General features: G+C 42.4%; 1 protein-coding gene across 1 annotated transcript in view; it reads left to right on the top strand.

The window, feature by feature from the left end:
• The window catches only part of TRPA1 (transient receptor potential cation channel subfamily A member 1), a 1,301,026-nt gene that overhangs the window by 311,927 nt on the left and 974,726 nt on the right, over positions 1–14,373 (top strand). The window lies entirely within an intron of this gene.

The raw sequence follows: 14,373 nt of genomic DNA, 5'->3' as shown, positions 1-14,373 counted from the left end.
TATAGTAGCAGGAGGTAGCGGGGGTACACTGAACAATAATACAATTGGTGATGGCACTGATAATGGCATGAGGAGCCACCAGGGAGTATTATTTGTCATGGTCCTTCATCCATTGTATAATATATGTCCTGAATTGAAAGTAAGGGATGTCTTTCCTTAGAGGTGGCGGTAGTGAGTTCCAGTGAGTAGCTGCTTTAACAGGGAAGCTGTTCCCTCCAGTCAGGGACCGTTTGAATCTTGGGACTAGTAGTAGATTGGCGTTGGCACTTCTGGAGGGGCGGTATGAAACCTGTCTAGAGAATCTTGTTATCAGATATTTCGGGGCCATGTCATGAAGGCATTTGTGTGTCAGTGAGACAGACTTAAGGAAAATTTTGTCTTTCGTGGAAAGCCAGTTAACAGATCTTCTGGTATCTGAGATGTGGGCTTTCTTGGGGATACTTAGAGCTGCTCTTAGAGCATTATTTTGAAGGATTTGGATCTTGTTTATGATATGTTTGTTACTGCCTATGTAAAGGGCATTACAGTAATCCAGCTTAGAAAGGATCAATGCTCTGGCCAAGGTAGTGCAGTTATTAGGTGTTAGGAGTGGTTTGGCAGCTCGGATGAGTTTACAAGTATAAGCAGTGGCGGAGGCCATTGCGTTTACCTGTTTGTTAAATGATAGTGAGGAGTCTAGGTAAAAACCCAAAGTTTTTACCTGCTTGGCCACAGTGATGGTGTTGTTATCAATTACGAATGATGAGTAAATTTGGCCGAGTTTGTTGATATTGGCTGAGGTACCAAGAATGAGGAGTTCTGTTTTGTCATCATTCAGGCATAGTCCGTGTGAGGCCATCCATGCCTGAATGATGAGGTACACTCTGTTTACAAAGGCCAAATCTTTGTCATAATCCCCCGACAACGGGATGAGGATCTGAGTATCATCTGCATAGTTTGTGTAGGTGATACCCAGACCGTCGAGATCATCGAAAAGGGGCTTTGTAAAGATGTTATACAATGTAGGTGAGACGCAGGAGCCCTGAGGCACGCCACAGGCGATGGGCGTGGGGTCAGCAGCCGCTAATGGTGACAAGACGCGCATTGTTCTATCACTGAGGAAGGACTGAATCCAGCCTATAGCCTCATGGGAGAAGTGTGCGGCCGACTCGAGATGTTTGCACAGAATCTCGTGGTCGACTAAATCGAAAGCTGCTGAGAGGTCAAGGAGCAGCAGCAGTGCGGTTTTGCCCTGGTCTCTCAACTTGTCAATTTGTATCTTAAGGTCAACCAAAGCGGTTTCGGTTCCGTGTTGGGGTCTGAAACCAGATTGTCGGATTCCTAGAAGGTGGTTATATTCTAGGTGTTGTTGGATTTGTAAATATGCCAATTTGTCAATGATTTTAAGCAAGAATGGTACTGTGGTGATAGGACGATAGTTCGTGGGTATGGCGGGGTCTAAGTTTTGTTTTTTGAGGAGTGGGAGGACCCATGATTGTTTCAGGTTATTGGGTATTATGCCTGAGTTGAAGGATGCATTTATTAGTCTAGTGATGAAAGGTGATAATTCACGAGCTGCATCTTTTATAAGTTGTGCTGGGCATAAGTCCCCGTGGCAGTTCGATGGTTTAAGAGTGAGGATGACATTCTCAACCTCTTTGATGGATACTTTGCGGAAGTTGAAGTGGGGGGTGGTATCAAGTGAGGGGGTCAGGATGGAAGGTGTCACTGTCACATCGTTAATATTGGATTTCGTAATGGCGAGAAGGGTAGCCTTTTTATGGTGGATCTTCGTTTGCAAGGTGGTGATTTTATTAGACAGGTCATTTTGAATGTTTGTACACCAGTTTTTATCCTTAGTGCAGGAGTCTGGTGTTTGGATAGGAGATTCTAACTCCTTCAGAATTGTAAAGAGCTCTTTAGTATTGGACTTAGCTTGGGTGATTCGGAGGTTGTAGGAAGTTTGTTTGGCGGAAATTATTTCTTTTTTGTAGAGGGCTGATTGCTTACTTAGGTTGCGCTTATTGGTCTCTGAAGGATCAAGTCTCCATATTTTCTCACAATGACGTTTCTCACGTCTGAGTTTTTTTAGTTGTGGGGAGAACCAGGAGTTCACATGTTTACGTTGTTTGCTTTTTCTAATCTTTAAGGGAGCTATGGCATCAAGGGATGATAGCATCACTTTCTTGTACACGTCTACCATGGTAAATGGGTCAGTGTTGTCTGGTATAGAGTTGAGGGTGGGTATGATCAGCGGGATGAGGTTTTCTGGCGTGATGTTTCTTTTATTTCTAGTGGGGACTGCTGGGGCTACATTATCAATGAGTAGCGCAGGTGGGGCCTCTAAGGCGAATGTGATCAGATACTGGTCTGACCAAAGCTGAGGTAGTGTGGATAGTATCGAGATGGGGCAATTATGCACAGCAATCCAATCAAGGGTTCTGCCTTTAGTATGAGTAGGGCATGTAATCTTTTGGATGAAACCTAGTTCCTCTAGGGAGTTATTGATTAGTGTGGCATTCGAGTCTCGGGGGTCATGGAGTCCTAGGTTGAAATCTCTTAGTATGAGTTTCTGGGAGGTACTTTTCAGATTATTATATAGGATATTATTGAGATCTTCTTCGAAGAGTCCTATAGGGCCTGGTGGGCGGTAGATAAGGTGGATAGTTACAAAATGTGAGTTAGTTATGGATAGCTTGGCTATGAGGACTTCACAAGAGTTTGTACTAAGAGGTGGATCGAGTTTCAGTGTGAGATTCGTTTTATGTATGATGGCAAGACCTCCACCTCGCGATGTGGTACGGTCTAGTCTGAGGAGGGTGTAGTCATCTGGGATGGCTAACATAATTGCTGGGCCGGCTGCGGGGTGGAGCCAGGATTCTGTGATGGCTAGAAAATCCAAGTTTCCATTATGTAGTATGTCTGCAATCTCTGTTGCGTGGGCGACCATAGAGCGTGCATTTATGTGCTGTTTGAGTAATATTTTGCATCTCCATCTGTCTCTAAGTATTGATGCCTCAGCTTAAAGGGCTGGGTCGGACACCCCAGTTCACTAATGCTAGCGTGGCTGCTGGATTCCAAGAGATGTAAGCCTCGGCGAGCGCACTAAAATATGAGTGGTTCAAAGTTGGGCGCAGCCTGTTGCAGGAGTTCCAGTTAGGATCAGGGGAAGACTTTGAGCTTGGCTCAAGCTAAGGCTAGTATACTTTTGTGGCCAAAGGGAAAGGCCCTCTCACCAGCAGGCAGAAAGATGCTGATTTTAGCACATTTAAATCAATTGCCTCTGTCCAAACCGATGAGCTGGATGAAAGGTTCAGGCAAATGTGGTTGCAATACAGGGTGAGATGATGATTTGGTTAATTTCCTCCTCATCTGCCCACACTGCCAGAACCTGAGGAAGGAACTGTTAAAACTGTATTTTGAGAGTAAACAGATTAGAGTCCTTAAGGAAGCAATGTCTATGGTCCTAAATTCGGCGGATATCTTTTTTTATATGACTTGGCTGAATTTTTATAAAAAGCTTTAGACATGAGAATGCTAATGTTGACAACGCAAGCGAATAGATTTGTTTCATCTGTCCAAAAAAATATCAGGCTGCCAGGTTTAAGAAAATCTATGATTGTAGTTGGAAGATTTTAATTTGGGTTTTATGATGTTGTATTTATCATGGTGTTTTAATTGTTTGTTTTTGTGTACTGTTAATGAAGAAATCCAAAATAAAAATTGTATTCATTATACACTCACAAACCCATAAGTATATTTCTGTGCAAGTGATGAACACATCAATAGTCTGTGCACCACTACTCTTAACCCAAATCTATAGACTCTTAATGCAAATACAACCATTATGTATCACCACATAAATACATGGGAATATCATATCAATGGGGGAATGCACATTGAGTGTCAATTCTCTCTGAGAAATATTTCTCTGATAGAAACACATGTCGGTATTAATGGAGAAAAGAATGTGAATTGAACTTTTTTGATTTGAGGGCAATTTTGGCACACACACCAGAAGACAAGCGGCAATGCTAAAATGTAACTATGTTACTTAGAAAGGGCTAAATAGATATATTTGATTTTGGATGATTGTGTGCATTCTATATATTAGCTTGCTTTTTACAGGCAGGTGCAGTTTTCTTTTCAGTAAACAAGCTATCTTTGATTGCATGACATTGTTTGTGACTTCTCCAGCATAAAGGTAGGGGACTAGGTGTGTTTGTAATTAATATTTAGTTAAAAATAAAATTGAATATTAATCCCAAATATAGCATTTTACTTGTCCATCATTTTCGGGTGGAATTATTTAATAGGGAGTTTTAGAGGTGCTGGCTTTGTAAAAAGAACAGTAAGGCTACAATATATTCCAGAAACAAATCATAATTGACATAGAGCTAAAACGTACCCCTGCCTTGCTGCTTGTCTAGAGCAAAAGCATGTGACATGTTGCTACCTAGACCCCAGTGAACCGCAGCAACATTATTTGAATATAAACATCGCATCTCTGGGGTCAATGGTTGTGGATGCAAAAACTAGGCCAGCATCTCCAAAAGTTATATTGGTGGTGCAAGGTCGAATCTGGAGTTCAGGTCCAGAAATGCACATGGTTGTGCAAGAGAACACATCTGTGGTGAACTCTGAAATGGCAAATACCTGCTCGTTGGTATATATGCCTTTCTGAATCCTAATTGATGGTGTGTTGAAATACCTTTTTCCTGGCACCACACTCTTGGTAAGCCATGAGAAGGTTGACATAACACTTTGAACAACACATCCATCAGGAAAACGGGGCAATAGTTGGTTGGGTCAATGTTTTCCCCTTTTGTTACGTATGGTTAATATTTCAGCCCCCTGCCAAGAATAGGGAGACATACACTTTGTTCATGTTATCTAACACTGTCTATAAGACATTAACCCACGTGTTTCTCCTGCTTACACAAATCTATGGTAAATATATCAAGGAGAGGTCCCTTGTCCATCTTGTGTGCATTTAATGCTACACATAATTTAGGACATGTAAACACAACGTGAACATTAAACTTGATTAAAGACTGGTCAGAAGAGGATAAGATCATGGTTGGCATAGACAACAGCCATTTCTATGGCATGCATCTAGAATACTAAAATGACTATACCAACAACCTTCATTAATACTACATCAGTGAGTGCATTGTTGTCAACTGGGGTGGGGTTACACTTCATAGATCATTTCTTCAATACTTTGCTAACTTTAGTTACATGAGGTAAAAGGGCCTAGACAAGTCAATTATAGTCAACAATGTGGCTTGAGTCCAGGTTAGATGACAGCAAAGTTGTTCAATGATAGAAAGAATATCAATATAAATAAAATGAATGTCCATCCCCTCACGTAATTTAAACAAACAAACTCAATTTGTTGGTACACACAAACTCACAGCCTTTAGTATCCCTGAAATAAATCTGCATTAAATACATAGTTGACCACCTCATAGAAAGTAGGAAGTTATAAACAGAGAGTCATGATTGCTCTCTAGCTCACCACCCATATGCTTTTAAACAGTCCCCTGCTGGCCACGTCTTCTAGTATATATTATTATTATTATTATTATTATTATTATTGTTATTAAGGTATTTCTTGAGATTGAATCTAGCTTCAGGAAGCAATGTGGTGTTTTACAATTATTGGGAGTAAGAACATGGTGAAGGAAGCAGAGAAACAGGAAGCGAGGAGCTAACAGGGGCTTGGGAGGAGGTGGGCAATAAGTGTCAAGGGATCTACAAGCAACCAGGGGAGGTAGACCTGGAAGCATATCACTGAGTCTCAGGTAGGTTGGGGAGTGGAGGTTGTGTGGACCTAGGTGTTAGAGATAAAATCTGCATCGCTCACTTACAGCCCAATTAGATAGGCCAGTATAGCAGGGACATCTCCTACTAATTTTCCATTTCAAGCCCACAATCCAGCATATTTTAGAATGATTGCTAACAAAAGTGCACCAGCATATTGGTGCTTGGCGCAAGGGAGTATGGTTGCATAACTGCCACGCTGCGACCCGTCAACTCTATAACTATATAATATTTTAACTACTTACCGCCTTCTTTTCTGGAATTTCTTCTGCTGCCTGCTCTCATGGTCGATGCCTGCCTTCTCTGATGTGTTCCGGCAGCTTCAGTGTTTCCTCATGGCAGACTCCATCGACGAAGGAAAACAAGCTTTCTCTGCTCCGGACTTCAGGCGCCTCCTGTGTGGTAACATTAGGCATCACATGTGAAGCAACAGGCCGGCTCGAGCCTTGCCGGCTCGTCGGCTTCGCTCTTGTGTGGAGCGTCACCACTTGCCTCTTATAATTACTACAACTGAACTGCCATATTAAAACAAAGTGTTTCTTCATACTTCTCACTGACTTTTGCTGCAACGCTTGAAGTTATGCCTTGATATGATAATTTTAACTTATTATTAAGCACGTTGTGATCCGACTGCTTATTCTCAATAATTTAAAGTCTTTTCAGAGAGGAGGTCTACTGCTGCGCCTTACCCATTCTTCATTGCCTACATTTGATACACCTTTTGAATATTGATTCCCTGATGTTTTAAGGCCATTTTTCTGCAATTTCATTGTTCTCTGGTGCATTACCTGTTGCAGCTGCACTTGGATACTGCTTTAATATCCCTACTAAAATTTCACATTGGATTTGAGATACTTGACTTATTTTTCTGCAGCATTCCATTCACATTTCTTAACCGGTCGTAATTTTCTCTTTTCTTTTTCCTGGATACTTCACTACCGGTGCCTTCTATATGCCTCATATTGAACGTTACAATTGGTCTGGGTTTTCAAAGCAATTAAGGCTCAGACCCTTACATTTGGTCACTTTGTAGACTCTTCCTCACCAGTGCTCTAACACTGCTTTTATTCAGCTCCATTTTCACATCGGACTATCTCGCCTACATTATATGCTGCCATGGCTTCTGGTAAGGGCAGTCAAAAATTAAAGCCCACCACCTTCGGCCAAATTCAAAAGACCTAAAAGTGATTCGCTGCAACTGCTCTCTCCTGCTGATCCAGCTATTGAGGCTATCTTACATGAGATCAGGGCTCTAAAACCCTTCATTGAAACCACTAACCAGAAGTTACAACAACTTGATGACAGGTGGAAGGGTTTTGAAGGTAGAATGGGTGAAATGGAGAGAAGAGTTGGTTTTTTAGAGGATGTCTCCCCAATAGTGGTATAGCTTGAAAAAACAAAGAACTTCAAAAACACACCTAGGAGTTGGAGAACAGAAATAGGTGAAATAGTGTGTGTGTCGCGGGTCTACCTGAGTGATGTGAAGGGTCTGATCCCATATCATTCCTACAGAAGAGCTGCCAGTCCTGCTTTGGCTCCAACCATATATCTCACTCAATATCCAGCATGCCCATCGCATCGGTTCAGTCAGAAGCTCCTCGTCATCTCATCAAACTCCTCATACGCTGATATTCTATCTTCTTGAATTTATTCAACTCCAGCTTCTTACCCCCTCAGCTGGCAGGGCAGCAGAATTCATATCAGGCAAGATGAGAGAAAAATCACTGTTCAACGTCATAAGGAATTTTTGTCTTTTTACCCAGCCTTGAAACAGCTTAACGTGAGATCTGGCCTTTTTCATCCTTGCTCCTTTAAAATAACTCATGATGGGCAATCAGCCATTTTCACTGAACCTGCCGATTTGAAGGCCTTCATTCGCTCCATAAAAACTGAAGGGATGGATACATTGCTTTCCTCAGATTCACCATGTACCTCCTGATCTTGATCCTCTTCAGCATTTGGCGGTTTATTTGAACTCATTCTATGCATTATTGTTACCAACTCTTGTTCTGTATTTTTGATGGGTCAGTGTGGTTTTGTTGGGTGTCCTGACCCACGTTTGATCTATCATGCTGCAACATTTGGTGCTGTGGTCTTAGAAAATCCAAGATGGCCAAGAAGCCCACATGTACGCCAGAATAGGAAAACTGTGCAGTACTGGCATGGAAAACATCATGATGGCCAGAACTTCCCAGAAAATGCACAGGGAAATGCATGAAGAATAGGCTGCCACCCATTTTGCCTAGGTTGTGAGCACAGGAGGGCACTGCCTAAAACCACCATTGGGCTACCCACACAGTAGCCTGAAACCATTGGGAATGGCAATGCTGATTGCCAAAAGCAACCCAGAACTGTGGGGAATTCATTTTCTTAAATCCCAAAAATGGTTGCATTACCAGTACTCACCACTATCAGAAAGCCGGCGTTTTAAAACCACCAGACTTTTGTGTAAAACTGAACAAATGAAACAAAACCAGACCAAGGAAAGACTTGCTAAGAGGTGGATACAATGTAAAACTATACTCTGAAATGACTTGAAGGAAGTCATTATTTAATGTGTATGTAAAAATCGTAATAGACTTAAACTGGGGGACAAAAAGTGACATTTAGCTGAAACCTGGCTTAATGAAACTGAATTCTGCCTGACATCTACCCCCACAGGAGTTAAAACCTGCTCAGCCACTCTTCCCCTTGCCAAAAGGAGTTGTCACCTCTCTGATTAGATTAGGGGTGGAGCAGCTACAGGAAGTTGAACAAAGGCCTGTCCTGGGCCCAGGCAGATGGTTTATTGGGGGGATCGTAAATGGCTTCCTTTTGAACAAAGCCCTTCCTTGACTCAGGCAGAAGTTATATTGGGGGCGTCGTAAAAGTGGCTTCCTCTTGGCAGAAACGGGGAGGGGCAGCCCCCTCTGAGGACAGGCTGAGCTTAAAGAAAGTGGATAGACTGGTTTCTCCACCATGTGACCTGGGAAGACACACCCCTGTTGGCCAGAATATGATTTTAAAAAAGATGTATAACTCATGGTGCGGACTTGTCAAAATTATCTAAATGATACCGTAATTCTTGTGATTTTTCTGCCCACATTTTAAGAGGTTTTAGGACCTGGTGGTATGATCTGGGGGGTTGCTAGCGGAAAATAGGGTTTCACTCCAAATGTCTGCATGTTAAAAATCTGACACTTCATCAATTAATGTCCATACTCCTTGCGCACATGTGTGTAAAATTGGGTAAATGTCCGCTATTGCAAAACCAGTTAAAAAGTGCAAAATGTTGCCATTTCTGAATGCAAGCCCCCAGGAAGAGCAGAGTTTGAACAGAGTATACCTCATGTGATATGTGATGGGTGCATGTAATTTTAAACAACTGTGTATCTGTGCAATATGTATTTGAATCAAATATAGATTTGTGGGCAAACTGACCAGGGGAGGATCCTCTGACCCATAAAACCTACAGCATCACTCTGACTCACATTTCCTTCCCCCAATCATGGGAGAGGGGAGAATTGGGCCAATGACAAGTAGAGAGGGGCAGGCTTAGCTAGGCCCAGGCACACACCCATTTTCAAAACACATAAAAAGAGACTGCTGGGACAGAGGTAGAGACATACAATTCCATTTGCTGCGGAGCATGCTGACCGACGACTTCACATCCAGAGATCCTACACTTAGACTTCCAAGCTAAACAGAGACTACAGAACTTTGAACCAAGAAGGCCCACTGCAAGCAAAAGTATTTGTCAGCAGGCCCAAAATCATTTGCAGACTATTCACAGCCGGGCTGAGCTGTTGATTATGGCCAGAAACCCTGCGCCAGAAAGATCCAGAAGCATTGCTGTACCCAGAGAAAGCAGAGCAGTATCCAGAACCAGAGGTCAGAGATCCAGAGTGACCCAGACCGCTGTTAGCAGAACCAAAGAGCTGACCCAGATCACTGTGAAGTGCCGAGACCAGAACCGGAATCCAGTAAAAAACCTGACCAGATCCGTGGCGAGGCCTATTTCAAAAATATATTCTGAGTACCTAGCAGAACTGTGAAGAAACCAATCTCTTAGTTAAAATAATCTAATCCAAACTATTTTGTCACTTCTGAAGCTGCAAGCTGTCACCTGTCTTTTTGAGTTTACTTTAAATCCGAAAAACTACCTTTATTTAATCGTCCGTATCTCTGGAACCGTTTGGGCTAGGAACTTGGTTTAACTTTCCTTTTTCCGCAATCACGATTCACGCACTTGCGAATTTTACAGCGATTTGCGATTTGGTTAAAAATCCAGCCACGTGTAACCATCAGCAGTCATTTCTTTCATTGCTAAAAATGTGTTTGCCTCTTAATCACCATCTCTGAATCATTGCTAAAGTGAGCCTGCACTCATCCCTAGTATCTCTCACTCACCCTGAACCTCCTAAAGGGAATTAAAAGCATTTTCAGCATATTTCTCACTTCATTGCCACCACATTCAAAGCACTTGGGCCTGTGTTTTAAAACTCATACTGGTTTTCTCTAAGCTTGCTGGGGTGGGAATTGCATTTTGTATTGTATTCGATTGCTTTCCCGAGAACTGTGTGCTCTTTTTTCCATCTCCTTCCATTTCTTACATTGCCTAGGGGAGGGGGTGAATTGCCAGAGAAAAAGTGATTATTTTATCTTTTGCTAAAATCATATCAAGTATTTCTGTACTGCATTTTATTCCTCATTGCTTTTCCCTTGAAATCATAAAAGTATTTTGCTACTTTATCCATCCTATACTAACTCCTCATTGATTGTAAAGAAGTGTGCTAGTGCCAGATTACCCATTGTTGATCAACATCATATGTCTAAGTGTACTTTCAGATATTAATTTATTATAAAGTGTGATATCTATATATTGTTTAAATTCTCAAATAAACCTTTTAAACTTGCAAAACAGAACTACTTCTTGGCTCAGATGGGTCAGGGGGATTCCAAGAGAGGGGTGTTATATAGGGGTAGTCATCCAGAACTCATGAACTGGACATAAAGATATATCAATAAGGGTTTCCATTCAGTATCCCAGACTAGGCATTGACTTAGCTGTAGTGTTGAATTGAATCCTCTTACAAATTGGGGGCTCGAGCCGGACGTCTGGGTTAGATCTATCACTTGTGCAGCTTAATACAGTGTGCTAACTGACGGGATACATACATCCGGTCGGATCACCACGCTGTTTTACGCTGTAAAGCACTCTTCAAAGGGACACTCTAAGGAAAAGGTCTGTTTTGCAAAAATAAAATACTAATTTCTGTAAGTCAGGACAGAGATCAATCTCTAGAATGACGACCTTGGTAGACATGAAAATAGCGAGGGAGCACCTCTTACATAAGCTATTTGTGAGAGGTGAGTGGACTCACCAGGACCAAACGGTCTGGTTGCAGGCCATCGCGCAACAGGTCACTGAAACAGGGTCAGACAAATGGAGAGATCAGGGTCCATTACATGTGGCCCTGAGTGAACTATATATGGCCCCTAAAGCCAAAGATGAACAGAATAAGATTGCCAGGATAGCGGCATACCTGTACCTATATATGGGAGACATGCAGGATAAATGTACTGAAAGCCAAGATCTGGCAAATAGGTGACAGATGGCGTTAGAGAAGGTCCAATCTGACCTGGTCTCTTCTGAGCAGAGGCTGCAGAGGAGCCAGGAGTTAGAAAATGATAATAGGCAGTATATCATTAAAATAAAAGAGGGTATGGACATCCTGCAACAGGAAAAGGCTGACCAGGATGCCAAATTTCTGGCCTTGCAAAAGGAGTACCAAGAAGGTTTGGACTCCCTACTACAGAGCCAGAAAAAGCTGGAGCAACAATTAGATTTCAATAGGGTATGTGCTGAGCAGGTAGTCACCCTGCAAAGCCACCTAGATAGGGAAAAGGCAGAAAGCAATACATTGATTCTGAAAGACCTGGTACCCAGGCAGAGTTTGATCAGGAGCGCCAGAGAGCTGGTGCCTTCCAAAGGCAAAGGGATGACCTGGCGGCACAGATGCCGACAATCCAGCATATTTTAGAATGATTGCTAACAAAGGTGCACCAGCATATTGGTGCTTGGCGCAAGGGAGTATGGTTGCATAACTGCCACGCTGCGACCCGTCAACTCTATAACTATATAATATTTTAACTACTTACCGCCTTCTTTTCTGGAATTTCTTCTGCTGCCTGCTCTCATGGTCGATGCCTGCCTTCTCTGATGTGTTCCGGCAGCTTCAGTGTTTCCTCATGGCAGACGCCATCAACGAAGGAAAACAAGCTTTCTCTGCTCCGGACTTCAGGCGCCTCCCGTGTGGTAACATTAGGCATCACATGTGAAGCAACAGGCCGGCTCGAGCCTTGTCGGCTCGTCGGCTTCGCTCTTGTGTGGAGCGTCACCACTTGCCTCTTATAATTACTACAACTGAACTGCCAGATTAAAACAAAGTGTTTCTTCATACTTCTCACTGACTTTTGCTGCAACGCTTGAAGTTATGCCTTGATATGATAATTTTAACTTATTAAGCACGTTGTGATCTGACTGCTTATTCTCAATAATTTAAAGTCTTTTCTGAGAGGAGTTCTACTGCTGCGCCTTACCCATTCTTCATTGCCTACATTTGATACACCTTTTGAATATTGATTCCCTGATGTTTTAAGGCCATTTTTCTGCAATTTCATTGTTCTCTGGTGCATTACCTGTTGCAGCTGCACTTGGATACTGCTTTAATATCCCTACTAAAATTTCACATTGGATTTGAGATACTTGACTTATTTTTCTGCAGCATTCCATTCACGTTTCTTAACCGGTCGTAATTTTCTCTTTTCTTTTTCCTGGATACTTCACTACCGGTGCCTTCTATAAGCCTCATATTGAACGTTACAATTGGTCTGGGTTTTCAAAGCAATTAAGGATCAGACCTTTACATTTGGTCACTTTGTAGACTCTTCCTCACCAGTGCTCTAACACTGCTTTTATTCAGCTCCATTTTCACATCGGACTATCTCGCCTACATTATATGCTGCCATGGCTTCTGGTAAAGGCAGTCAAAAATTACAGCCCACCACCTTCAGCCAAATTCAAAAGACCTAAAAGTGATTCGCTGCAACTGCTCTCTCCTGCTGATCCAGCTATTGAGGCTATTTTACATGAGATCAGGGCTCTAAAACCCTTCATTGAAACCACTAACCAGAAGTTACAACAACTTGATGACAGGTGGAAGGGTTTTGAAGGTAGAATGGGTGAAATGGAGAGAAGAGTTGGTTTTTTAGAGGATGTCTCCCCAATAGTGGTATAGCTTGAAAAAACAAAGAACTTCAAAAACATACCTAGGAGTTGGAGAACAGAAATAGGTGAAATAGTGTGTGTGTCGCGGGTCTACCTGAGTGATGTGAAGGGTCTGATCCCATATCATTCCTACAGAAGAGCTTCCAGTCCTGCTTTGGCTCCAACCATATATCTCACTCAATATCCAGCATGCCCATCGCATCGGTTCAGTCAGAAGCTCCTCGTCATCTCATCAAACTCCTCATACGCTGATATTCTATCTTCTTGAATTTACTCAACTCCAGCTTCTTACCCCCTCAGCTGGCAGGGCAGCAGAATTCATATCAGGCAAGATGAGAGAAAAATCACTGTTCAACGTCATAAGGAATTTTTGTCTTTTTACCCAGCCTTGAAACAGCTTAACGTGAGATCTGGCCTTTTTCATCCTTGCTCCTTTAAAATAACTCATGATGGGCAATCAGCCATTTTCACTGAACCTGCCGATTTGAAGGCCTTCATTCGCTCCATAAAAACTGAAGGGATGGATACATCGCTTTCCTCAGATTCACCATGTACCTCCTGATCTTGATCCTCTTCAGCATTTGGCGGTTTATTTGAACTCATTCTATGCATTATTGTTACCAACTCTTGTTCTGTATTTTTGATGGGTCAGTGTGGTTTTGTTGGGTGTCCTGACCCACGTTTGAGCTATCATGCTGCAACATTTGGTGCTGTGGGCTTAGAAAATCCAAGATGGCCAAGAACCCCACATGTACGCCAGAATAGGAAAACTGTGCAGTACTGGCATGGAAAACATCATGATGGCCAGAACTTCCCAGAAAATGCACAGGGAAATGCATGAAGAATAGGCTGCCACCCATTTTGCCTAGGTTGTGAGCACAGGAGGGCACTGCCTAAAACCACCATTGGGCTACCCACACAGTAGCCTGAAACCATTGGGAATGGCAATGCTGATTGCCAAAAGCAACCCAGAACTGCGGGGAATTCATTTTCTTAAATCCCAAAAATGGTTGCATAACCAGTACTCACCACTATCAGAAAGCCGGCGTTTTAAAACCACCAGACTTTTGTGTAAAACTGAACAAATGAAACAAAACCAGACCAAGGAAAGACTTGATAAGAGGTGGATACAATGTAAAACTATACTCTGAAATGACTTGAAGGAAGTCATTATTTAATGTGTATGTAAAAATTGTAATAGACTTAAACTGGGGGACAAAAAGTGACATTTAGCTGAAACCTGGCATAATGAAACTGAATTCTGCCTGACATCTACCCCCACATGAGTTAAAACCTGC

Source organism: Ambystoma mexicanum, chromosome 5q (assembly GCF_040938575.1).
Source record: "Ambystoma mexicanum isolate Mex_15411 chromosome 5q, UKY_AmexF1_1, whole genome shotgun sequence".
In the NCBI taxonomy this organism is placed as follows: Eukaryota; Metazoa; Chordata; class Amphibia; order Caudata; family Ambystomatidae; genus Ambystoma; species Ambystoma mexicanum.
The sequence above is the reverse complement of the archived record's forward strand: the minus strand, read 5'-3'. Positions and strand labels throughout refer to the sequence as shown.